This window comes from Cyanistes caeruleus, chromosome 26 (genome assembly GCF_971803275.1).
Source record: "Cyanistes caeruleus chromosome 26, bCyaCae1.hap1.1, whole genome shotgun sequence".
NCBI classification, from domain to species: Eukaryota; Metazoa; Chordata; class Aves; order Passeriformes; family Paridae; genus Cyanistes; species Cyanistes caeruleus.
The window spans coordinates 454,225-477,492 of NC_141726.1; the positions used below are offsets into that span (position 1 = coordinate 454,225).

General features: G+C 52.4%; 2 long non-coding RNA genes across 2 annotated transcripts; one reads left to right on the forward strand and one right to left on the reverse strand.

Annotated features, from left to right (window-relative positions):
* Positions 1-553: 553 nt before the first annotated feature.
* LOC147649245 (uncharacterized) lies at positions 554-6,599 on the reverse strand. The gene is made up of 2 exons (XR_015279331.1): positions 1,889-6,599; positions 554-1,165 (listed from the first exon to the last, which is right to left on the reverse strand). It is a non-coding gene; the product is annotated as an uncharacterized LOC147649245 (long non-coding RNA).
* Positions 5,361-9,925, forward strand: LOC111939044 (uncharacterized). Its single transcript, XR_002869156.2, has 2 exons — positions 5,361-6,037; positions 6,727-9,925. It is a non-coding gene; the product is annotated as an uncharacterized LOC111939044 (long non-coding RNA).
* The last annotated feature ends 13,343 nt before the right edge of the window (positions 9,926-23,268 follow it).

The following is a 23,268-nucleotide window of genomic DNA, read 5'->3' on the forward strand; positions in this document are numbered from 1 at the left end:
GCCCGTGTTGGAGTGAGAGGAGGACGGCTCCTCTGCTACCGGTGTTCTAAGCAGTCCCTTTTCACACACAATGTTTTTCTCCACAGCTCTCCACATCCATGAACCCCTCCTCACCACCCCATTTAGACACTGATTGAAAGCCCAGAGCGGTTCCAAGGTGCCTCAGGCCTGGCACAGGGAGCAGCTCTGCCAGGCCATGGAGCTCCCCTGGAGAGACATCCCTGGCACCCAGCTGATGATGGTGTAAAGGGTAGGGAACGCAGGGGAACGAAGCTCTGGAGGTCTCCTGCCCAGCCTTTGGGACTGTCACCAACCCAGGAAAACTCCAAGGACTTCTAATCCCTGGATTTTTGGCCGGCTGTTCCCCAGTTCCCTCCCCATCCCTGCAGGGGACGGAGCTCAAACTGTGACCGTGTGACCTGGGATTTCTCTTTGGGTACAACTCAAAGAAAGGATGGCAAAGCCAAACCTTTGCTAACAAGGAAACTTCACCTCCAGATCTCAGGTTCCTTCCCCAAACAGCAGGAGCTGCTTAAACCAACCACAGTAGATATTTTTATGAAGGAGGAAACCAATTTACTTTCCTCTGACTCCCTTCTCAGACGCAGTCAAATCACTTTGTACTCTCATTAAAGTTTGTTTCTCGTTGCAAAAAAAAATATCCAGAAGAATGTGAGCCCCAATATGTCAGATTTTCCTGTGCTCGAACAAATTATGCAAAGCAGGATTTTCTAATGAGCGATCTCCAGGAACCAAAGGGAACGGCAACACCTCCAGCTCCCACTGCCTTGTGCTCACCCAGCAGCTGAGTGGGGAGAAACAGCTTTTCATGGCTGGAAGTGAGCAAACAATTCCTGCTGTTTTAGGGGAAATTTCCATAATGGCCACAGCGCTGTTCCTGTGGGCAAAATCCAGAGGGAAAACCTGGCTGAAAGTGAAAGGTGTTAATCTCTGCAGTTCCTCCAAGGTGCTCCCTCTTCGGCTGTTTCTCTCTCTTGTCTCTTCAAAGCCAAACCTTTCTGCCTGTGTCTCTCGATGCCTTTGTATCTGTGACTGCTCCCCTGGCTTTAATCAGCTCCAGGACTCCTGAAGGCATCTCCCAGGGCTGCCTGAGACTCTCCACGTGCTGACTAACCTGACCTCAGGAGATCCCTGCCAGAAAAAACTGCAGGATAAAAGCAAATTATTCCAGACTTCTGGTTTCTTATTGGGGCCTGTACAGCCCAAAACTAGGGATGGACTGACAGGGAGACTTTGTGTCCTGAAAAGAGGGCAGGGATGGGTGGGATCTTGGGCAGGAATTGTTCCCTGGGAGGGTGGGGAGGGGCTGGGCTGGAATTGCCAGAGCAGCTGTGGCTGTCCCTGGATCCCTGGCAGTGCCCAAGGCCAGGCTGGACATTGGGGCTGGAGCAGCCTGGGACAGTAGGGGTGACCCTGGGGACAGTGGAGGTGTCCCTGCCATGGCTGGGATGGAACAGGAGATCTTTAAGGTCCCTTCCAACCCAAATCCATTCTGGGATTCTGTTTCCAGAAGCGATGCAAACCCTTGGAGTTACACACAGAGGTATCAGGTAACTCTCCACCCCAAGAGGAGCACATCAGGCACAACTGCACAGAATAACAGCTACAGATCTCCTTTAACTGGAAAGGGACTCCCCGTAAATTGCCAAAAAAAGACATTAAAATTCCAGCTGATGAAAATTAGGTAAAATGCAGCTCTGAAACAAGTGCCTGGATTGCCTTTAAAATTAGGTCTCTCTGTGAGGTCAGGTGCCTGCATCTGCCAGCCACATCTGGGAAGGAAATTGGGAATCTGGGATGCAAATTGGCACTTGCGGACTTAGAAATGATGACTGGAGCCTCTGTGCTGCTTTGGGCATCAGAATACCTTGGAATATCTGCAGTTCCTTTTAGCTGGGGGACTTCAACAGGCAATTGAAGGCAATCTGTCAGACTTTGCTCAGAGTGGCTGAGTCAGAGCAGGGCCCAGCTGAAGCAGCTGCAGCTGGGCTTGAGCAGGGAACCTGAGAAATGGCTCCAAGGGTACGGCAGGAGCCCCTCTGCCAGTGTCACTCATCAGTGTCAGCCCCACACCAGCTCCACAAGTGACTGCTGTGCCCCACACTGGGGCTGTGGATGCTCTGCTTAAATTTACAGGAGCTTTGCACCGCAAAAGGCATCCAGATCACCATTTATATGGATTAAAACTGAGTGGTGCTCCCTGGCCCGAGTGCAGCTCCTGGAAATCCACACGTTCTGCATTGGAGCTGGCAATAAAACATACAAAAATGTGTGGAGTGAACAGAGGCAGAGCTTTCTGTACTTCACCCTCACTCGATGTCCACACAGAGCCGCTCTGAGGCTGCTGGAGAGGCACTTTGGGGCGATGGACATCGGGTGCTCTCTCTGCGTTCAACGCCAGCTCGTGTCTGAGCCCAGGGATGGCTCAAGGTCCTGGCAGCTCAGGGAGCACCAGGATCGCCCCAGCATCACCTGAGCATCTCCAGTTGTCTGCTGTGGTGGAGGAACAGCGAGCCAAGCTGTTGGTGTTGTTGAGGTGTGTGAAATCCTGGGTGAGCCGCAGGCTGCCCTAGCGAGGTGCTCGTTTCTGAAATGGCACTTCTGAGGTCCATCAGACACCCTGGAAAGCTCACAAAGCTGGATTTTCTGTACTTTCTGCTTCTCTCCAGTGTGCACACCATGAGGAGATCTCTCCCCAGCAGGCCAGGCCAAAGGGAACAGCAGAGATGCAGGAGCAGGTGGATTGCTGAGGCAGGAAGGAGCCCAGCATTTCCTGTCTGCAGGGCTCTGGGCTGGGAGCTGGTTGGAGTTTGGGGCTAAAGGGTTCAGGTTTCACTTTGCTTTGTCCCTTCTGACCTCGAGGTGTGTGAAAATTACTTGAAAAACCTCCAGAACTGTTGCCCTTCTTTGATAAGCTGAAGTATCAGCTCCCCGTGTGAGAACAGCTCTTTGATTGAGGTTTCCCCTTTTTCATTTGGATTATTTTTTATGGATGTCAGATCGGCTGCTCCTCTTTGTGACTATAAAAAATAAAAAATAGTGGCAGATCCTGCACCCTAAGTGCTTTTGATCACTGGTCAGTGCACTGATGGATGTTTTTCCATTGCATCCTTCATCCCAGGCTTTTTCAAGGCTGGTTAGGAGTTGGAAGGCAAGACCAAAGAATGCTGCTTTCTGACAGAATTCAATTTCCTGGGGAAAAAAAAATAAATATATATATATATTTTTTTTTTTCCCTGTGACCTAAATGGAAAACATATTGTTCTCAAAGTGCTGTTCAAACAGAATTACCCAAACCTTTTATCAACAAAGAGACCATCGTCTATCAGACATCTGGTGTGGATGTCAATTATAATAATTAATTAGACATCTCCCCAGATGCCTGACACTACATTCTGTCAGCAGATTTTTTTGACTTCAATCAGAAGTGCTGCTGCATTATGCATGGAGCTCCTGGAGGAGCTGGGAGTGGAGGGGAGCAGCCACAGATCCCAGGCAGGGAAGGGCTCCTGGTCCTGGGGCCGCCGAGGGAAGGTCGCACGCGCTGATTCCTCTGCCTCCTGTAACAACCCTCAAACATTTCACATTTCTTCACACACACAAAAAGGGTGAGAGGGGAAGGATAATGTATAAAATATATAAATCCAGGTGATTGCTGCTGGATCCTCGGGGTGGGGAGAAGAGAACTCAGGGAATGTCAGCACAAGCACGGGGAGCTGCTGCATCAGTCCCTCACCAACAACACCCTCAGGAATGACCCAGAAATTATCTCCTTAAACGTCCAGAAATGATCCTCAAATGTCCAGAAAGAATCCTAAAATGTCCAGAAATTATCCTTAAATATCCAGAAATTATTTTAAAATTTCCAGAAATGATCCTCAAAGGCTCGGAGATGACCCTGAAAGGTCCAGAAATGATTCTCAAAGGCAACTGAAAAAGATAGAAGACATGAGACAGAAGAAAAGAGGACACCTTCCTTCCTTTCCCTTTACTTTCTTATTTCTTGTGGGTGTTTTTTTAAATTAAATTTAAAATTAATTAATTCCTGGAACATGTAATTCAAACAAACAAATAATTTTTTGTTGTTGTTTTCAGTTTTTCTAAAAAACTTTGACATTTTAGTTTTTAGTTTTTCTAAAAGGCTTTCACATTTCCTGGGCAAAACAATCTAATTATTTATCCTCAGCTTAGGAAATCGCTGCGGCCAACCTCAAAAAATTCATTTTTTTTCCAGCAAGGAAGAGCTGAGCAAACACATCAGCAACTTTCTCAGTGTTAGCAGGGGTAGGAAGCGCTGTGAAGCACCAAGAGCTGTTGTACCTGCTCCTGCAGTCCCTCAGGTGGGATCCAGCCTGAGGCTGGAATTGCTCTGGGGCAGGGACAGAATCAAACTCTGCTTTAAATGGTTTGGGTTTGCTGCTCTCACTGGGGCAAGCATCGCTCCTTTGCTGTGTGGGGTGTTTGTGAGGCTGGAGCAGGGTGCAGGGATGGCTGAACATGGAACCCACAAACGCTCTCTGGGTGCTCAGTGCCTTTACTTTGGAGGATTTGCCTGTGGAAATCAGAATTACAAACGCTCCCTGCGTTTGGAGAAGGAAAAATATTTGTAGTAATCCATGTGTTTCAATATTTCATGAAAGTGCCTGTGTTAGTTTCGGTTTCAATGCAAACAAAGAGAAAATACATTTAGATTGAAGTGGATTTGCACTGAAATAAAACAAAGATTTTTTTCTGAGGTTTCTATTTCCTTCCTCTGTTTTTCCTCTCTCCTCACCAGCAGAGTATGAGGCTAAATGAGAAGGGAGGCAAAAAGTAATTTTTTAAAATTCGACCGGTTGAGCTTTGTGTGGTATCAAAATGAAAAATGAGGATTAAATTACGTGTGGATTGTTCCCGTCTATGCTTTTGAGAGGAATAATGATTATTTTGTAAGCTGTGGTGACAGCTACTGGCGCCCTGGAACCAGCAGGGAGATGGGAGCCCTTGTTAAAGATGTTTTCATGGAGTGGGAACAAGGCTGGGCTGCTGTCACCAGGAGCAGAGCAGGGGCTGAGGTGTGGGGGCAGCTAATTGGTGTTAATGAATAACGAGAGGGGATTAATGAGCCCCAGGAGCTGCCTGGAGCTCAGTGCAGGGGCTGCAGACCCCCAGCCACAGCAGATTTTGGGGGGTCTTTGGCCACCCCCTGCCCAAAGCCAGGCCTGGTGTTTGCAGGACACCACAGGAAGACTTTCCAGGGAGAGTTTGTCTCCACAGGGGAGGCTGAGAAGTTTAATCCCCTCTTTAATAATTGCAATTAACTAAGGTGGGATTTAAGGGGGATTAGCCCAGTGCACTAAGGCAGTGTGTAAACACATCCTCGGCCTTGGGCTGCCTCAGCGTGGGGCTGAGCTCACCCTGCCCCTCTTTCCTTGGGATGATTTGTGATGGTTTTGATGTGTTTTAGAGGCACTTCTGGCTGTTTACTCTCCTGTGAGAGCACAGAAATTGCCCTGACTCTGGGGAGAGCCTGAGGGAGGGTAATGTGCCAGAAATTCCTGCCTTTTGCTGCAATTTCATGGGGTGATTCTTGAGATTGGCCTGTGCAGGGCCAGGAGCTGAATTGATGATCCTTGTGGCTCCAGCTCTGATTGTTCTCCAATTCTGTGATCATTTCACTGAGAAAACTTCTGGGCCTGGAGGGTCCTGCCCTGATTGATGTCACTGGACTCAGAATAAAGCTCAGAAGAGTTTAGAAGAGTCTGAGCCAGCTGAAATGGTGCCTTTGGCATGAATGCAGCTCCGTTTCCCTGGATGTCAGCAGCCTGAGCTCTGGGGTGCTCTCTGGGAGGCACAAGCACCAACCTGCATGTGCAGTGGGGCTGGCTGATTATTTCCCTTTTCCTCTGGAGTGTGGAGCACAATTCCCCATTCAAGGCTCAAAAAGATCATTTCTAGCTGGACAACTGAGGCAGAAATCAAAGAAATGCATTGGAAGAAGGGGATGATCAAGAGGAGACCATGGAAGACTTTCCAGGTGTCTGAAAGAGGCTTCATTTATCTCCTGGAGTTCTTAATTACTGAGCATTCCTAATCTTGCTTTGTGTTTAGATAGAGAGCAGGAGCATTACAGAAACAGCAAACACATAAATAAAATAACAGAAAAACTGCAAGGATGAGTAATTACTTGGGATCTGTGGAACAGTGAATTAACACTGAGGAAGAGGAAGCACCAGCAATCACTGCACACTGCCACTGATAAGAGAACTAGATATTTTTTTTTTCTTTGCTTAAAAAAGAAGAGATAATTCCCCAGGAACTTGTAGCCAAAACTCTCCCCAGTCAATTAATGACCTTTGCCTCTGCCTTGCCTCCCTCCAAGCTTTGCATGGTTATTATTTTCAGCTCTTAATCTGTGACAGTGATTTGTGTCTCCTAATAACTGACTGATTGTTTTGCTATCAGTCAGCTCCAGGACTGCCACAGCCTCTGCTCAGCTCAAATCTCGCTTCATTCACCTTGTGCCTTCAAACAGAGCTCTGTCTCAAGCGAGAGGAAAGGAAAAACCCCCAAATCCCATCTTGCTCCTTACAGTTTTATTACTTAGGAAACTAAAGGCAGAAAATAAAGGTCACAAGAACTTTAAAACAACAGTAAAGTCTTGGGGACAGAAACGTTTTAAAGGAAGTTACAAGCTGGAATTGACAGGCTCTTTTTTTTTTTTAGGATGCTCCAAGACATTTCAAAAGAAGCAGAAGCTCCATTATTCCTTCCCTGCCTCCCTTCCCATGGGAGGTAATTCAGAATTCTCTCTCTGAGCAAGGGAGAGCAGCTGGGGAAATGTCAAACATTCCCAAGGTGGGAGGGAGAGAGTACCCGAGGAGCTCACAAAGGCTTTGACTGGATTGGGAAGGAGCTCCAGAGCCCCCAAATGTCTCAGGAACCCTTTCCTCATCACGTCCTTAAACATCTCCCAGGTACCACGGGACAGCCTCCCCCAGCTGCGGGCAGAGGGTCTCACCTGAGATGAGCACCCTGGGCCATGGCCCCAGCTACATCAGGGTGGGTTCAGAGGAGACCAGACATCCCCAGGGGGAGTCCAGAGGAAGATGCAGCCCTTTTGGGATGGGTTTTCCTCCCCAGGGGTCCTGCCCTGCCCCAGGAGCCCAGTGTGCTGTGCTGAGAGCAGCAGGGCTGAGCTCCTGCAACAAAAGCTGCTCTGCTGCCCAGGGCCAGCGTCTCCTCGGGAAGCTCGTCTGCAAAAGCAGCTCGGGAGACTTGACAGAGCTGCAGGGGATGGTGTGGAGCGTTCTCCAAAGCACCCTGGGGACCCAGGGTCTGTTCTGCTGCACAAATGCGATTCCCTGTCCTTAGAACACCTCATGATTAAGCCACTTCTGAAAATAGGATGGCCTTGGATGGCTGCTGGGCACATCCCGTGTTTGCTGCTCTGCGAGGAGCGCTGGGTTCCTCATCACACAGGGACAGGCTCTGGGGGGCTTTTCTTCCTTGAGGAAGCTTCAAAGCTGCCCAGTGCCAAGAAAAATCAAACCCCAGACCCTGGCCTTGATTGAAACCCCCAGGCTCAAGGCTGTGCAGTTTTTGTAATGTGTCAAAAACAGGGAGGGGAGGATCTGAAACCATCAGTGCTCCTCCCTTTGCTGCCTCCGTGCAGGTGCTCCCCCCTCACTTCCCTCCAGTCTCCTCCTCCTTCCCACCTGCCTTTCCAATGGGGAACCTCAATTCCCTGCTCCCCACGTCCAGCAGAGCTCCCTGAACATCCCTCTGTGCTCCCACTGCTGGCAAAAGCCAGGCTTCAGAGAGAGGAGTGGCCATGGAGTTCCATCAGAACTGGTGTCAGTGGCAGATGCCAGAGCTAATGAGGGAGGAAAGCCATGGGCTGAGCAAAAAGTCACATCAGAAATACAGAACTGGAATGGTTTTGGGTGAGTTTCACTGCATCTTTCTGTGGGCCAAATGATTTGATAACAGATCCTTGTTTCAGTCAGTTATTCCAGTTCCACTCCTGGGATAGAAGTGTCTCCTGAGCACGGCTCCAGGCTCCCCCTCCTGCAGAGCACACAGGATAACCCTGGCATGAGGAGGAGATGGATCACCACAAACATCATTAACAAAATAAATCCTCATCTAAAATCCTATCAGAGCTGGAGCAAGCAGGGCACTTGATCTCCTGTCCCTTGCAGCTCTGAAGCCTTTCATTACTGGGCTCACTGGACCAGGGAGGCTACAAGGCTGCACCTCTGGATGAGGTGATGAACAATTTACGGGGCTGAGGCCTCCTCACTTAACCCAAGGCACTGGGCCGTGGTGGGGTTTGCCAACCTCGCTGTTCCCAGCAGGAACAAACATTTTATCTGCTGCCACTTTAGCAGATCCATCCCCCCCTCTCCCTGCATTTGCCTGTGCTCATTGATCATCCCCCACTGTTTCTCTGGTGGGATGTGTTCATTTTTACAGGCCTTGCTCAGCAAATTCCAACCCCAGCGCGTTCCCCGGGCCCTGGAGCTGGGCTGAGCTGCAGAGCCAGGGGAGGCTTTGTCCAAGGATGGGCTCATCCATGGCCTTGGGGACCTCTGATGCTTCTGTGCTCTTGGACAAGATCAGGAGACCTTCTCTGAGTGGAAGGCAGTGAGGGCATCCCATGGACAGCAGAACTTTGGGGCTTCCTTAGCTCAAATCTTCACTTTTGGTAGTTTCCAGCTCTCTCCAGTGAAAATGTTGTGGATCAACACAAACAGATGGATTTGTGTCCATGCTCTGAGATGGCTCTGGGCACTCTGCTCACTTAAGTTGATATCAAGAAGCTGTTTCATGAGGATTGCATCCACCAGGGTTCGTGTAAGCTGATCCCACAGGAGTTACACTGTGCTCAGAATTAGGGAAGAAGGAATGCTGTGTTATGGCAGGGAGGAGACACAGAGAAGGAGATGATGGAAGAGCTGCCAAGAAAATCCATGGATTGGGAGATTGTCAGTTCAGGAGCCACAAAGCAACCAGGAAAATGAGGTTTCCTTCCAGGGGGATTCCTGCCATCACTTGGAAAGCAATCCCAGTTGCTGGAATGCAGGCCCAGGTCTGAGCTGGCTCTCTGGGAAATCCCAACACAGCACAGGCAGCTCAGCCACAATCTGTAAAACCTTTGTTAGAGAAGGGTCAGTGACTCCTGGGAGGAACTCATCCCCTGCTCCAGTGCCTGCAGAGGGAGCCCAGCCAGCCTGACCTGGCCCTGCAGGAGCAGGGAGGCTCTGCTGGGCTTCTCTGGGGCTGGAGCTTTGGCACTGCCAGCCCTGCTCAGGAGTGATGGAGTGGCTGCATTCTGACTCACTGGAGGGCTGGAGCCAAACTGGCAAAGCAATTGGGAGTCTGTGTGAGCCAGGCAATAACTCTCCCTGCCTTGGTGACTGGGATTGATGAGCCTCTGCTCTTCCCATCTTTGGAGGATGCACAGGTCGATATTCCCTGCCCTGTGCCCGGCCGTGCCACCACTGCAGTCTGCAGCAGCTCCTGGGGTGTAAATGAGAGTCCTCAGCTGCCAGCCCCTCTGCCTGGAAAACATGAGGCTCATTTTGGCTCTGGCTGGATCCTCCTCCCTTCTCCCTCAGCCCCTCGGTGCTCCCCCCCTCGCTGCTCTTCTCCTGGACACATTTCCATGGAGCAGCAGCTGGGATGGATGCAGGATGGGCTCGTCCTGCCCTGCAGAGCAGCACAGGAGCCAGCCCTGTGTTAACACCTGAGGTCTGTCCGTGGGGTCAGCAGGATGCTCCCGGTCCCTTTCCACTCCAGGGGCTTCTCCCATCCAGGGAAATTTTGCAGTTTGACCCTGGGCACACATTCCCTGTGCATCCCTCGCAGGCTGCCTGCCCTGCTGGCAGCACATCCACCCCGAAGGACTCTTCCCCCCGGCAGGGACAGCTCTGCTGCTGCAGACAAAATGGCGGCCGGCATGAGGGGAGAAAAGGGCGGGAAAATGTGAGGGGAGAAAAGGGCGGGAAAATGTGAGGGGAGAAAAGGGCGGGAAACGTGAGGGGAGAAAAGGGCGGGATTTCTCGCTCCAGCCCCTCCTTTCCTGTGCCTCATGGACTGGGGAGCACAGGAGGCTGCAGCAGGGCCCGGGGTGGTTCTGTTCCTCCCAGTCCACAGCACTGCAGATCCACATCTCTCTGAACCTTTTGCTGAGCACATTTTTTCTCTTTGGATTCTGTTTCCTTTCAGCAATGCTAAAGGAGTTTTCAGCTCCGTCTCTGTTGCCAAATGGAGCTGCTGAGAACATGAAACCAGAAATACTTTTTGTGTCCCTCTCCCCAAGCATTTTTAATAAAGGAGGGGACCCCAAGAAACAGAATCTTGTGGGTTTTCTCTTCTGCATCTCACTGCCCGTGGGCTGAGGTGAGCTGGGAAAAGCAGGCACCATCTGTGAGCTGCTCCTTCCCTGGCAGTGGAGACGAAGAGGAAGGAGAGGCATTCTGGCCACAGTTGTCCAGTGAACTCCAGTGGGTTGTGGAGAGTGACCCAGAGGGGAGCAGATGTTTTACCCAGAGGTGTGGGGAATGATTGTGGGAGGGCTGGGAGTGGGTTCTCACAGGCTGAGAAACAGGTGCAGGGCAGGAAAGGCCAGGCTGGAGAAGGCAGATGAACGCTGATGGAAGATAAACAGGAGGGTGCTCAGCTCCCTGAGGGGTGCACAGCTCCAGCACTTCTGCCTCAGGCTCCACAAACTCCTCAGGCAGGTGAGTGCAGAGTTTAATGCAGGCACTTAACTCCATGATAATGTCCCTGTTATTGTTATAGCCCTGCTGTGCCTGCTGCAGCTCCAGCTTGGATTGCAATTGCCACTGACATTTGGAAAGTGCTGATTCAATGGAACCGCATCTCGCTCACTCCTCGGGAGAGCTGGGAAGAGCTGCAGCTCTCCTGGGAGGGCTGGAGCCTCGCCAGGACCATGAGCTGAGCACGGAGAACGTTTCACCACCCATGTCCAGGTTCTGGGAGCAGGTTCAGATTGACCAAACACTTTGGTATAAGGAAATCTGCAGCTTTGGCACAAGAACAGCCCAAAGACAGGAGTGGGAAGGAATTCCCTGGGGCCTGGTCTAGTTTATTCCCATTGGGAGACATTTCCAAACCAAACCACCTCATGGACAGCTTCAATAATCAGAATTGAGAGGTTTTTTTTCCTCAATTAATTGTCTGCAGGGATCCCCCTGGGAGCAGCAGCAGTGCCAAAGGCAGGAGCAAATGGGGTCCCATCAAGGATGTGGGGTGAGGTCTCAGCTGAGATGGAGCCACCCTGTCCTGTGAGCACAGACAGTTCCCACCTCTGCCAGGCCCAGCCAAATTCCCACCACCTGGCAAAAGAATTTTGGGCAAAACTTGTTTTTTTCCCCCACTACAAACCTGTAGGTGATGAAACAGGCTCTGAAACTTCCCCTGAAAGGAGCTGGAAAAGTAATGGAACAGAAAATAAAAAGAGGCTGAAAACAAAAAGCAATCTGCCATTAATTTTTTTCAACTTTTTGCTTGACTGGAAAAATTGAAAAAATTTCAATTCAGGTTAACTCAAAGTGTATTTTTTCTTCCATTTGGCCATTGAACCAAGAAAAGTGTTGTCTCTTAGCTCTTAGTGGCACCTCTCTTTGTTCGGTGCTGTGGTTCATTGCCCCCATTTTCGGGAGGCAGCTCCAGATCTCTAATCGTGGCTGCTGTGCTGGGGAGGCTGTGGAGCAGAAGCTCCACTGGATGATTATGGGTTATTTTGTTTTAGTGGAGGAGAGGAGAATAATCACTGGCCCACACTATCATTTGTGTCTTCTCTCCACAGTCAGAGGCACCAAGGACTCACATTTAATGTCATTACCCAGGGATCCCAAACTGAGAGCTCATTTCAGGGAAAAAACGTTGTTCTGTCAGTAAATGCCACTTTTGATGAGTGAGATGTTGCTCAGGAACGTGTTGACTTCAATCATGTTTTATTTGAGAGAAAAAAAAAAGCCACAGAGTGGAACTGTTTTGATTTTCCTTTTGAAGCGATTTTTCATTTTAGCTTTTTATTTTTTTCCCCCCATTGGTATTAAAATTCTATTCAGTTTTAAAAAGTAGAACAGGTGGGATACATTTCAGTCATGAAACCCAGGAGGTTTAAGTGATCCCCAAAGCTTTTCCATCTGCTCAGAATTTTACAGGGGGGGAAAAAATCCCATCCCAGAATCAAAGAAAAGGAATGATAAATTGTGAAGTCTCTCAGGAGAATTATGAAATCACAGAATGGACTGCATTGGAAGAGACCTTGTGGGACATCCAGCCCCACCCCCTGCCTTGGACAGGTTGAAGAATGGGCAAAATAATTCCTACAAAGGCTTAAAGTTCCTTATGAGGAGGAAAATCCTGACTCCAGACTCGATATGAGATCTGTGTTGGGTTCTTTTAGTTTATATGCAGTATTTTGGGAGCTCTCATTTCCCAGGTGGGTCTGGGGCTCAGTTAAAAGTGAGACACTTCCAGCAGCTCTGCCTGGGGTGGGTTTGAGCTTTGGGGGTCCCCCCAACACCTCAGATCCCACCTGAGCCCTGCTGGGTGTGGGGTCCCCAGTGCCTGAGCCCGCAGGGCTGAGCACAGCAGCCTCACATCCCCTGGGTTCAGCTCCAGGAGGGGAATGAAGGGAGGAGTGTCCTTCACCCCCCAGCAGGGACAGACCCAGGGAACGGCTGGAGCTGGGCCAGGCCAGGCTCAGGCTGGATTTAGGGCAAGGTTCTTCCCCCAGAGGTGCTGGCACTGCCCAGGCTCCCCAGGGAATGGGCACGGCCCCGAGGCTGCCAGAGCTGCAGGGATGCCCAGGCTGGGGGTGCTGGGGGTCAGGGTTGGATCCGTGACCCTGTGGGTCCTTCCAGCTCAGGATATTCCGTAATTCTGGGATTTTCCTTCCTTTCCACCCTGCTCAGACCTTGTGCTCTGCTTTATTCTGAAGCCACCCCAAAGCCTCTCCTGCCCCTCCTGAAGCAGCAGCAGCTCCTCCCCAAATGTCCCCAGACCCTGCAGCTCCCAGCCCTGCCTGTCCCAGTGTCCCATCACTTCCCTGGATAATCAATCCCCAGTTCTCCCCCAGCCCAGCCCCTTGCCCTTCCCCTGCCTCCAGGGCTGACAGCCGCTCCCTCCCCACCTCTGGTCCAAACATGGCTCTGATGGGAGCAAATCAGCATGGGATTGATGAATGATTGACAGGTGATTGATGAGTGATTGATGTTTGATTGATGTGTGATTGACATTTGATTGACATGTGATTGATGAGTGATTGATGGTCCTTTCTGCCTCTCAGGGCAGATTGCAGTGCCGCATTTCCAGACTGTTCCAGCGCTCCCTGCCCCGGGTGCTCCTGTTGCTGGTAAATTTGTCAAGCCCTTGGAGCAAGGTGTGGGAGAGCAGCTGAGGGTTCTCTGCTCACTCCAGCTCCCGATTCCCTCCTCTCCTCAGTTTTCCGAGGGATTCTGCTCCTGCTGGGGGGACACCGATAAACGTGTGCCAACACTGTGGGTACAACCCCGGCTCCTCCCGTGCTGGGGAGAACAAAGGCACTGGAAATCTCAGTTTTCTCCTTCCTCCTTCAGAAAGGGAATTTGGAGACAAAAGAATTACCCATTCCATCTTAATTGCCAGGAGTGGAATTTCTCCTTTTGATTCATGGCACATTAAAGCCATTCAAACACTTCCTTGAGAATGATATGGCTGTACTGAACCTGAGCAAGTTATCTACTTGTGAGCACAGCAAAACCTGGGCAGAAAAGCCTTCTCCAAATGGGCCCATTTTGGGAAAACCTGTCATGTTTCATCCCCAGATGGCCCCATTCAGATGGCAGGGGACAAATTCATTCAGCCAGAGGGTAACTCTGAAAAGCTCTCACTTCAAAGCTCCCTGTGAGGTTTAACCCCAGCCCAGCCCCAGCAGTGGGATGGGAGAGGATCCAGAGGGTTACAGGGCTGTCCCCAGGGTCTGTGCTGAGTCTGGGGCTACCGAGAGCCCCGACAGGCTGGGGGCTTCCTCCTGCAGCCGGGGTGTGATGGGCAGCACTGGGATCTCACCTGGCTGCCCATCCAGAGGGACCCAAAAGCTGCAGGGAAATCCCAACCCCATCCCTGCAGGCCCTGCTGCTCCTGCTCACCCCGCTGGGCCATAATCCATCAGATCACCCTCCCCGAGAGCTGCAGGAATTGTTTTGTCCCCCCCAGGTTCAGGGGGGCTCTGGCTTTCTGGTTGTTGTCACTGCAGGTTTTTTACCAAGTGCATGAAAGCAGCTCAAGCTGTGCTGCCGAGTTTCAGAGCTGTGCAGGGCAAGGCAGTGCTGTGATTTGTGTGCTGCAAGCCCACTCCCTCGGAAAGCTATTTGTGGAGAGGCTTTCAAGCTCCAAATCAATGTGCAGTTACTGTTTACCATGAAAATGAACATTTCAGCCTCTTCCACTAAAACGGAGAGAAATTTTCTAGTCACCTGCCATTTAAATGGCATCTCTCACACAGTCACTAATTTAATGCAAATCTGATACAGTTTCCTTGTATTTGTCATTTCAGAGCGTTTTTGTGCTTGTAGTTTTTACGCAAATGCTGCTGCTCGGGTGCTAACTGGGTCTGTGGTGATCACTTCAATCCCAGTAATTCCAGCTGGGGTGTCTGTGCTGCCTCCCAGGCTCCCTGGAACCTCTCTTTTATTGCTGCCAGGGAAGTGAGATCTCACTGTCAGCGGGGCTTTGTTTGCAGCGCCTTGCTCCACTCTGACTCCGATCAATATCAAAGCCTCAGCAAATGGTCCAGGTGACAATAAACAATTCTGTGGATCTGGGGACAAGCAACAGAACCTGAGGGTGGAGGAAAAGGACTTGAAACCTTGCTGACATGGTTCCTCTGAGGAAGAGTCCCCTGCCCCACACCGTGTCCTGGCTGTGTCCAGGGTAAGGCACCGAGGCCTGGGGGTTCATTGCTCACAAACCCTTCTCGAGGGGAGAGGGGCTGAATCTGGGGAGTTTCCCAGGCCAGCCAGGAGGAAGAGAGGAGCCCACCTGGTTTTTGTGGCTCTCTGAGGTCCCTCCTGACCCCTCAGCCAGCGCAGTTTGCTCAACACCAACTGTGCTGCTGCTCCTTCCTCCAGAATTCCAAAATGCCCCCTCCCTGTGGTAGCAGAGCAATCCCAACCCCGGTTCACACTTGTCCAACTGGAACCCAGCCCAATTTTTTCAGCAAACCTTGCCAGGGTCTTGCCCTGGGTCCTGCTCCCCCCAGCAGCCACATCCCAGCTCCCACATCCTGCAGCTTGGCTCTGGGATGGGGATGGAGTGAACTCGGTGACAGCCAGAATGAAACATGACACACAATCATTGTCGAGGAGAGATTAATGGGCAGCCTTGGGGGAAAGGGAAAAAAAAAGCAGGTTTCATTTTGTCCTCAGTGCTCTTGACAGGAGAATTGTCTGTGAGTCCCTCAAAGCGCGGTGAAAGCCGAGCTGAGCGCTGCTGGCTGCAGCTCCTGCAGGATCCGGGGATGAGGATGACTCCCCTGCCCTTCTGCTTTGCCAGAGATAAGGCTGGAATGCACTTCAGATTAGGAGGGCTCGGGCTGCGGGAAGGTGATGGGGAAGGCGGCAGAAGATGTGAGTGCAGAATGTAAACAGCAGCGTGGGGAGAAAATAATTGGGAAGAGTTTGCCAGGCAGAACGAGGGACCGGGAGAGGTCAGCGCCATCCTCCTGCACGGGGAAACCGCCGGGATGGGGTTTAAATTAATCCCTGGCACTGAGGAGCCCCTGGGAACAGCTCAGAACTCGAGCAGGGTTTGGGCACCTTCTGCACAGCCACAGCCCTGCTGTTTCTGCCCTTCCTTCTGCCCTGGAGCTCCTCAGGCCTGGTTTAAAGGTCGCTTCTGCTTTTCCCACTCGGTTTCAAGAGTCCTCCAGGCCAAGCCCAAAGGGAAGCTCTGAACAAAAGGATCCTGCCCGGCTGCTGTGAAATTCCTGCCTGGGAGGGAGCTCCGGGGACAGCTGGAGTCCTGACACGGCCCTGAGCATGAGACATGGACCAGAAGCCGGGCAAGGAATTATTACTTCTGCTTCTGTTCCATTACGCTTTATGCTAAAAGACTTAAATGATCAATGCTGTGTTAATAAATTTCATTTGGCTCATTTAATAGATGACTTAGTAGAGGAGTGAGTTTGGCTACGGCCAGTAATGAATTAATAACTATGCAAGGAGCACATTCCCTCACAGAAATATTTCATCCTGGCACAATTCTTTATTCCAGGGGAAGCACGGGGCCTGTGCAGGGAGGAACTCTGGTTTGGAGACAGGAGTGCGATGTTCCCCTAGGACAGGGGTTAAAGGAGTTGCTTTCCCAGCCAGCCCTGGTGTTCCCGTTGTTTCTCCCTGATTTCCTGGTGCATGGAGAGCGTGGGCCTGGCAGAGGAACTGGAAATGAAGTTTGTCAGCTTTGCTCAGCTGCATCCAGGAGTTAATGCAGCTTTTTCAGCTGCTGGCCCCAAACTCCTCCAAAAACCCCTGTGGTCGATGCAGCAAATGGAGGGAGCATGGACTGGATGTTCCTTCCAGTCTCTTCCAGCTCCAGATATTCTGTTACTCACCCACTTGAAACCTCTCTGAGTGAAAATGTTTCTTTAGCACTTAAGCTGCACTTTCCCCGAGCGGCCCCAGCCTGTTCCTGCTGGCAGTGACTGATGGGGACAATTCCTCCGACTTGGCCTGGCACAGTCTCTTGTGCAGCTGCAAACAGCTCTGCTCCCCCCAGAGCCATCTCCCCTCCAGCCCGGGCCTGCCTGCCTCCCACAGGACAAATTCTCCAGACAAATTCTCCAGTGTGTGCTGCTGCAGCTTTGTGATGTGCATCAGGCTGCTGCAACACCTGCAGCGCCTGGGGCTCACCTGGGCTCGCTCTGGCAGCTGCAGGGACCCCAGAGATGATGTCCCTGAAGGGGGGACAGCACAGCTGGCAGGGAGGGGACAGAGAAAGCAGCTGGAGCTGCTGGGGCAGTGAATGCTGTGCAGGAAGCTATGGGGATGCTCTGCACACAGATCACAGAACCTGGAATGGTTCAGGCTGGAAAATCTCTTGGGGCTCTTGGGGCACGGTCAGTGCTGGCCTTTGCAGGGCTGGGTTAAAGGCTGGACTCTAATCTTCTCCAGCCTGACCAATTCCATGACCCCATAAATCACAAGGTGTGTGAGCTCTGCTCCTGCCCTGCCCTGGGGCTCTCAGGGTTGATGGTGCCCAGCAGCACTGACAGGACAGAGCTGTCCCAGCACAGCCAGGGCTCCAAACCCTCCCCAAACACGGCTCAGCCGAGCTCTCTGCCCGGGCAGGGAGCAGGGCAGGGGCTGGGCAGAGACGGGGACACGGCAGGCAGTTTGAGATGAGGGACACCCCTGTGAACCCAGTGCCCTGCAAGTGAGTTCTGCTGCTCATTAAATCCTTTCTCCTGATTATTTATAGCCCTCTATTTACTGGCTCATTGGTTTTAGAGGCCATGTCAGTTTTCCTCTTTACAGGTCTGTGTGAGTGGGGACATTATCACAAGAGAGTCAGGATGATCCAGTGCAGGGGGGCTGTGGGCAAAGGGCCCCTGTCCCTGCCTCTGTCACCTGGAGAGGTGACAGAGGTGACCTGAGAGCCAGAGAGAGACAGGGAGGGACAGGGAGGGACAGGGAGGGACGGGGAGGGACGGGGAGGGATGGGGAGGGACGGGGAGGGACGGGGAGGGACAGGGAGGGACGCTCACCTGGGGCAGAGGATGTGTCACCCCAGCAGTGACATTTTGGGGAGCTCAGGATGGGATCTGTGCTGGTTCTGAGGGCTGGACAGGAGACAGCTGAGGAGCTGCACCCAAAGGTGGCTGCAAACACAGGAGCCAGGGATGGAGAGGAGGAAAGGGTTTCTTTCCTGCCACCCTAAAGGCAGCCTGAGCTCCCCTGGCTGGTGCTGGCTCTGAGGCCACCCCAGTGCCTGTCCCCAGGGTTTTGGCCAAACTTGGGGCTCCGGCTGTGAAGTGGCACCAGGCTCTGGCTGTACCTGCTGGGAGGGCCTGAGGGTACCAAAGCTGCCAAACCAAACCTGCCGCAGACCCTAAATCCACACAAAACCCTGGGATTCTGTGTGCCTGGAATGGGACATTTTTATTGCTATTCCAGAAAATTCTCTGCCGTGCTGATTCACGCACTGCTATGTCAGCTTGCACCTGACCTTTCCATTGACTGTATTTGCTAGAAAAGAAAACAGTTTCCTTCTCTCTGTCCCCCAATTGTTCTGTGCTTAAAGGAAATAGACTTTTGTTTCAATAATCATAAATGCAGAAGGTTCCCCAGAGGGCTGTTTGAGACTCTGAGCTAGTTAAAAAGAACATTTGCATGAATTAAAGAGCAACAACGAGTCACCACTGATCTCAGCTGCCTTCTGGTGCTTAACTCGTGTCTGGAGGTGGGGAGAGGCGAGACAGGTGTGGAGGAGGTAGGAGAGCTGAGAACCAGGCTGTTTGTTGTGCTCTCAGAGCGTTTCCCTCAGCCCTGGGGTCACTCTGTGACTGTCCCAGCACAGCGAGGTCCCTGCGAGGTGCAGGGGGCACAGAGAGCACAGAGAGCGAGGGACAGGCTCAGAGCAGCCACAGCACTGCAGGAACTGCCCTGGAGCTGTCCTGGAGCTGCTCTGGAGCTGCAGGGGCCACGCTGGACCAGCTTTTCCAGGGGGCTTTCACTTGGTGCTCCCACCTCAGACCCTGCACGAACCCTGTGTGAAACCCCTGGGCTGCCGAGCTGTGGCTGAAGTGCACGGGAGGAATAAAAGCCCAAAGTGTGCAAATCCACATCTCTGAAACCCCCAGATCCCCAGCAGGGCACACAGAACACACTCTGCTCCTGCCTGGGGCTTACTGGGGCTTCTTCACAGAAGATGAACAAAATGTTCATTTATTAGATGTTGTTGTTGTTAATTAATAATGGCTGGAGCTGGGCAGGGCAGGCTCAGGCTGGATTTAGGGCAAGGTTCTTCTCCCAGAGGTGCTGGCACTGCCCAGGCTCCCCAGGGAACGGGCACGGCCCCGAGGCTGCCAGAGCTGCAGGGATGCCCAGGCTGGGGGTGCTGGGGGTCAGGGTTGGATCCGTGATCCTGTGGGAAGATGAGCACAAACCCCTCTGGGGAGTGGCTGAAGCCCCCAGGGCTCTGTTTATAAAGCTGACACACAAAATGTGTGTGGAACCTCATTCCCTGAAGCTGCTGCTGGGGCTCTCCTCCTGCTGTTTCACTGCAGCTCCAGAGCCAGCCCGTTGTTAAAATCCTTATTTGGGGAAGTCAAAATCCCCTGAACAGCCCAGAGAGCCCCTTGGACAGGGACTCCAAGGTAAAGCCTGTGTTTAGATGAGCAAAGCTGCTGCTGAATGCAGCCCCAGCAGTGTGAGACACAAATGGAACAGGGAGATTTGGCAAGGATGGATGGTGCAGAGTTTAGGAGCTCCAGGAGATCAGATCCCAAACAGTCAGGTGTGACTCTGCTGTGCCTGGGGTTAAAGCCTGGTGTCAGTCCTTCAAAGTCTGTAAATGTGCACAAAAACAAAGTCAGGTGAAGGGCAGGGCTGGGCAGGGCAGGGGCAGCGCTGGGCCAGGGTTAAACCTGGAACTGGGTCACAGAAATGTCTGGTCACTCACTGCGTGGGGCAGGATGGAGGAAATCTGGGCAGTCCTTGGAGGCTGAAGGGCCAGGCTGGGTTCAGTCTTTGCTAGAGATGGGGGAGTTTGTTCTTCTGTCCCAGGGGCTGGGATCCTCCTCAGCGTGGAGTGATCAGCCCCAGCTCCAGGGGCTCGAGGAACAACATCCACACCCAGGGCTGAGCTGTCTGTGACCCACAGACCTGCCCCACATCCCAGCCCCGTGCCAGGTGTGCTCCAGCCCATGGATCCCGAGCTTTTCCTGGGGTGGAGCAGCTGCTGTGCTCAGGGTCCCAGCCCAGCAGAGGGGAGCAGCCAGCAGAGCCCTTCCCTGGCAGCTCTGTCCTCCTGCCCCGCTGGCAGAGCTCCCTGGGCAGAGCTGGGGGCACAATTCCATTCCAGGCCTGCAGAGCAAACGCTGCAGAAGGAGCAGAGCTCTGCTGCTGCTGCTGCTGCCCTTCACAAGTAAATATTTATTTCCCAGGCAGGCTGTGCTGCCTTTTTCTGGGAGAGCAGCAGCAGGGGCAGGGCAGAGCAGGCCGAGCTTTCCCCGGCTGGAGCTGGTGTTTGGGCAGCTTTAAGCTCCAAGGAGCGGCTCCAGCAGCTCCCTGCTGGATCCCAGCACGGATCAATGCCCAGCCCCTGCCCTCAGCAGCCTCAGCAAGGCAAAACTTCCCCAGGTGGAGCTGTGGGAGCGGAGCTGGGTCACAGGGACAGCCCTTTGGTCACTGCAGGGCCTTTCCTCTGCTCGAACATCCCCAGGGTGCAGCAGCATCATCGGCTCCTGCAGCCGAGCCAAATCCTCCATCCCCTCCTTCCCTGCATCACTGGCACCATCTGCCACCCACCCTGAGCCACAGCAGTGCCACAGCAGGGACATTTCCTGCTTCCCACCCAAGAGGAGCCTCCTCTCAGCTCTCTGTACCAAGAGATGTTTCCTCTCTGGAAATGTTTTGTTTTGTTTTACCCCAAAGTGGGGTCTCCTCTCTGGCCCCCTCCCTCAGCCACGGCAGGAGGCAGAGCCCGTTGAGGTTCAGTGCTTTTGCAGGATGTTAAACCCTTCCCTCTGCTCTCTGGAGCTCAGCCAGTCCTTGGAAAGGTGATTTCTGTTTTCATGGAATCACAGAGGTTGTAAAAGCTCCAGACTGTGCCTGATGCCCTCCTTGTCCCCAGAGCACCGAGTGCCATGTCCAGGGACAGACACCCCAAAGCTCCCTGGGGAGTTCTAAGGCCTGACCCCCCTTTCCAGCAAGAAATTCTTCCTGAGAGTTAGAACAGAATTCCTGCTTTGAGTGCAGCCCCAGCTGGCCCCGAGTTCTGGTGCAGGTGTGAGCCAGGGTGTGGGGACAGGCAGGGCAGGGGCAGAGGGTGGGCTGTGAGCAGCAGGAGCCACGGCTGCACCCTGCGCTGGAGCCTTGGGCTGCGATGGGGCTGCAAAGGGCCACATTTGGGAAGCACAAAGGAAGGGTTTCTCCTTGAGGGAACATGGAAATACCAGGGATTACAAACTCCTTACCTGGAAAAAATAACAATGCTGAGAGTTCTTCTGTTCCCAAAGTCTTGTTTGATCCCGTACCAGACATGGGAGGCAGGAAGAGGCAGCATCGTGGGTCTCTGATCGATACACCCAAAGCCCACTCTCACTTTGATCTCACACCGGGCCTGGGCTGGGGTTTGAAATGTAAATCGGGCTTTGGAACAATTAATCTTCCTCTAAAGCCTGACTGAGGGGGATACTCAGCCCTTGAAAGGCTGCAGGGCAGCAGAGCTGACCCCAGACCTGGATCCAGCCTTCCCCTCCTCCCATCGCCTGCCCAGGGGTGACACCTTCCACCAGCCCAGGCTGCTCCAAGGCTCAGCCCACCTTCCAGCCAGGAAATTTCCCCTAAACCTCCCCAGGCACCAGCTGAGGCCCTTTCCTCTTGTGCTCTGGTTTGTTACTTGAGAGAAAAACGCAGGCTCCTTGTGGCTGCCCCTCCTGCCAGGAATTCCTCCAGCGCTGGGAATTCATCAGGAGCCAGGAACAGACACTTCTGCAACAAGAGGCTCCACTGAATGAGCCTCCTTAACGAGACAGGCAAGTTCTGATCAGCATTTCCAGTCTTCTCTGGGCTTTGCATGGTGCAGATTGACCAGAGCTGAGCTGAAGGTCACCCCTGGCGGGGCTGAGCCTCACCTGAGTGCCAGGTGTCCCCTCTGGGCTGGCAGTGGGTGACACTCAGTGTTCAGTGTGCCCACAGCCAGCACTGCAGGAGGTGCCACAGCTCATTTCTGCTCAGGCACCCGCTGTGGATGATGAATGTGCTTTAATAGCTGCAATATTTAGTGTTTAATGTGAAACCACTTGCTCCAATCGCTTTGCGAGGTTCCGGAGCTCGATTTACGCCCGGCTGCGGCTCTGACAGATCCACTCTGCTCCCAGGGAAAATGGGAGTGGGGAGAGGCACCTTCACAGCCCTCCCTGTTCTCTCAACAGCCCCCAAACACGCAACACGGGTTCTGTGAGCAACAAACTCCCCACACCTCCCCAGGAAAGTTCCTTCAGCAGCAGCCAAACCCAAAAATCCTGCAGCAGAACCCTCCCTGCTCTGACTTCCCAGGAGCTGCTCCCCTCCCCTCCGTCCAGGAGCCCCCAGAGCAGCGCTGGGGAGGGAGGAGGAACATCACCATCAGCCTGGGCTTGGGGAGAGCAGAGGGGACAGGCCCAGGGGAGGCAGCTGCGCTCCCAGGACAGGCACAGAGGGGATTCCTTGGAGCAGGAGCTGCTGGAAATGCAGGCTCTGGCGTCAGGAACACAGAGATCCCCTCCTGCCCCAGAACCACCTGGATCCTGCTGCACCCTCCCAGGCATTTACAGAAAATCACCCTGATCATCCCAAACCTTTCCCCAAACCCTGCTGGAACAGCAGCTGTGATTACTGTCAGTGCCAATTTCCCTTCCCGTAACCACTGCCCATCACAGCAGCACCAAAGGGACCTTCAGCCTCACCTGGGAGATGCTGAAACGAAGCTTTACCTTATTTAACTCTTTTCAGCTCAGTTGAGAAAGACTTTGTTGTAGGGAGTCTGTAGAAGCAACTCTGAGGCTTTTCCCTTTCCTTCCTCCCTGTCTCTTCTCCAGGATGCTGGGAATCCACCCAACCCTCATCCTCAGCTCCTCACCTCACCTGTGACCACAAAACTGACCCTAAAATTGAAAGAACTCACAAAATTAATCCAGGCATGTGGATAAATCCCTTTTTCCCATAGGTTCCTACAAATGTATTTTCTATGATCTCCACTTGAACGAACAGGGGGAGCAGCAGAGGTAAACACAGCCAAAATAATGAGAAAATTTGGTATCAGGTTTCTGTCCTGGCAGAGTTTTCTTGGAAATATCTGTTTGGATACTTAAGGAGCCTTCAGGTCCCTAAATGTGCTTTAAAAATAGTAAGATTTCATAAATCCAAACCAATAGTGAGCAAGGCTCAGTTTTGCCTTTCCCGTGGGTTCCTTGGCCTTCCTGTGCTGCCTGATCTCATTCCTCAGTCCTGTGAGTCCCAAGCCTTATTTTTCCTTTAAAATTAG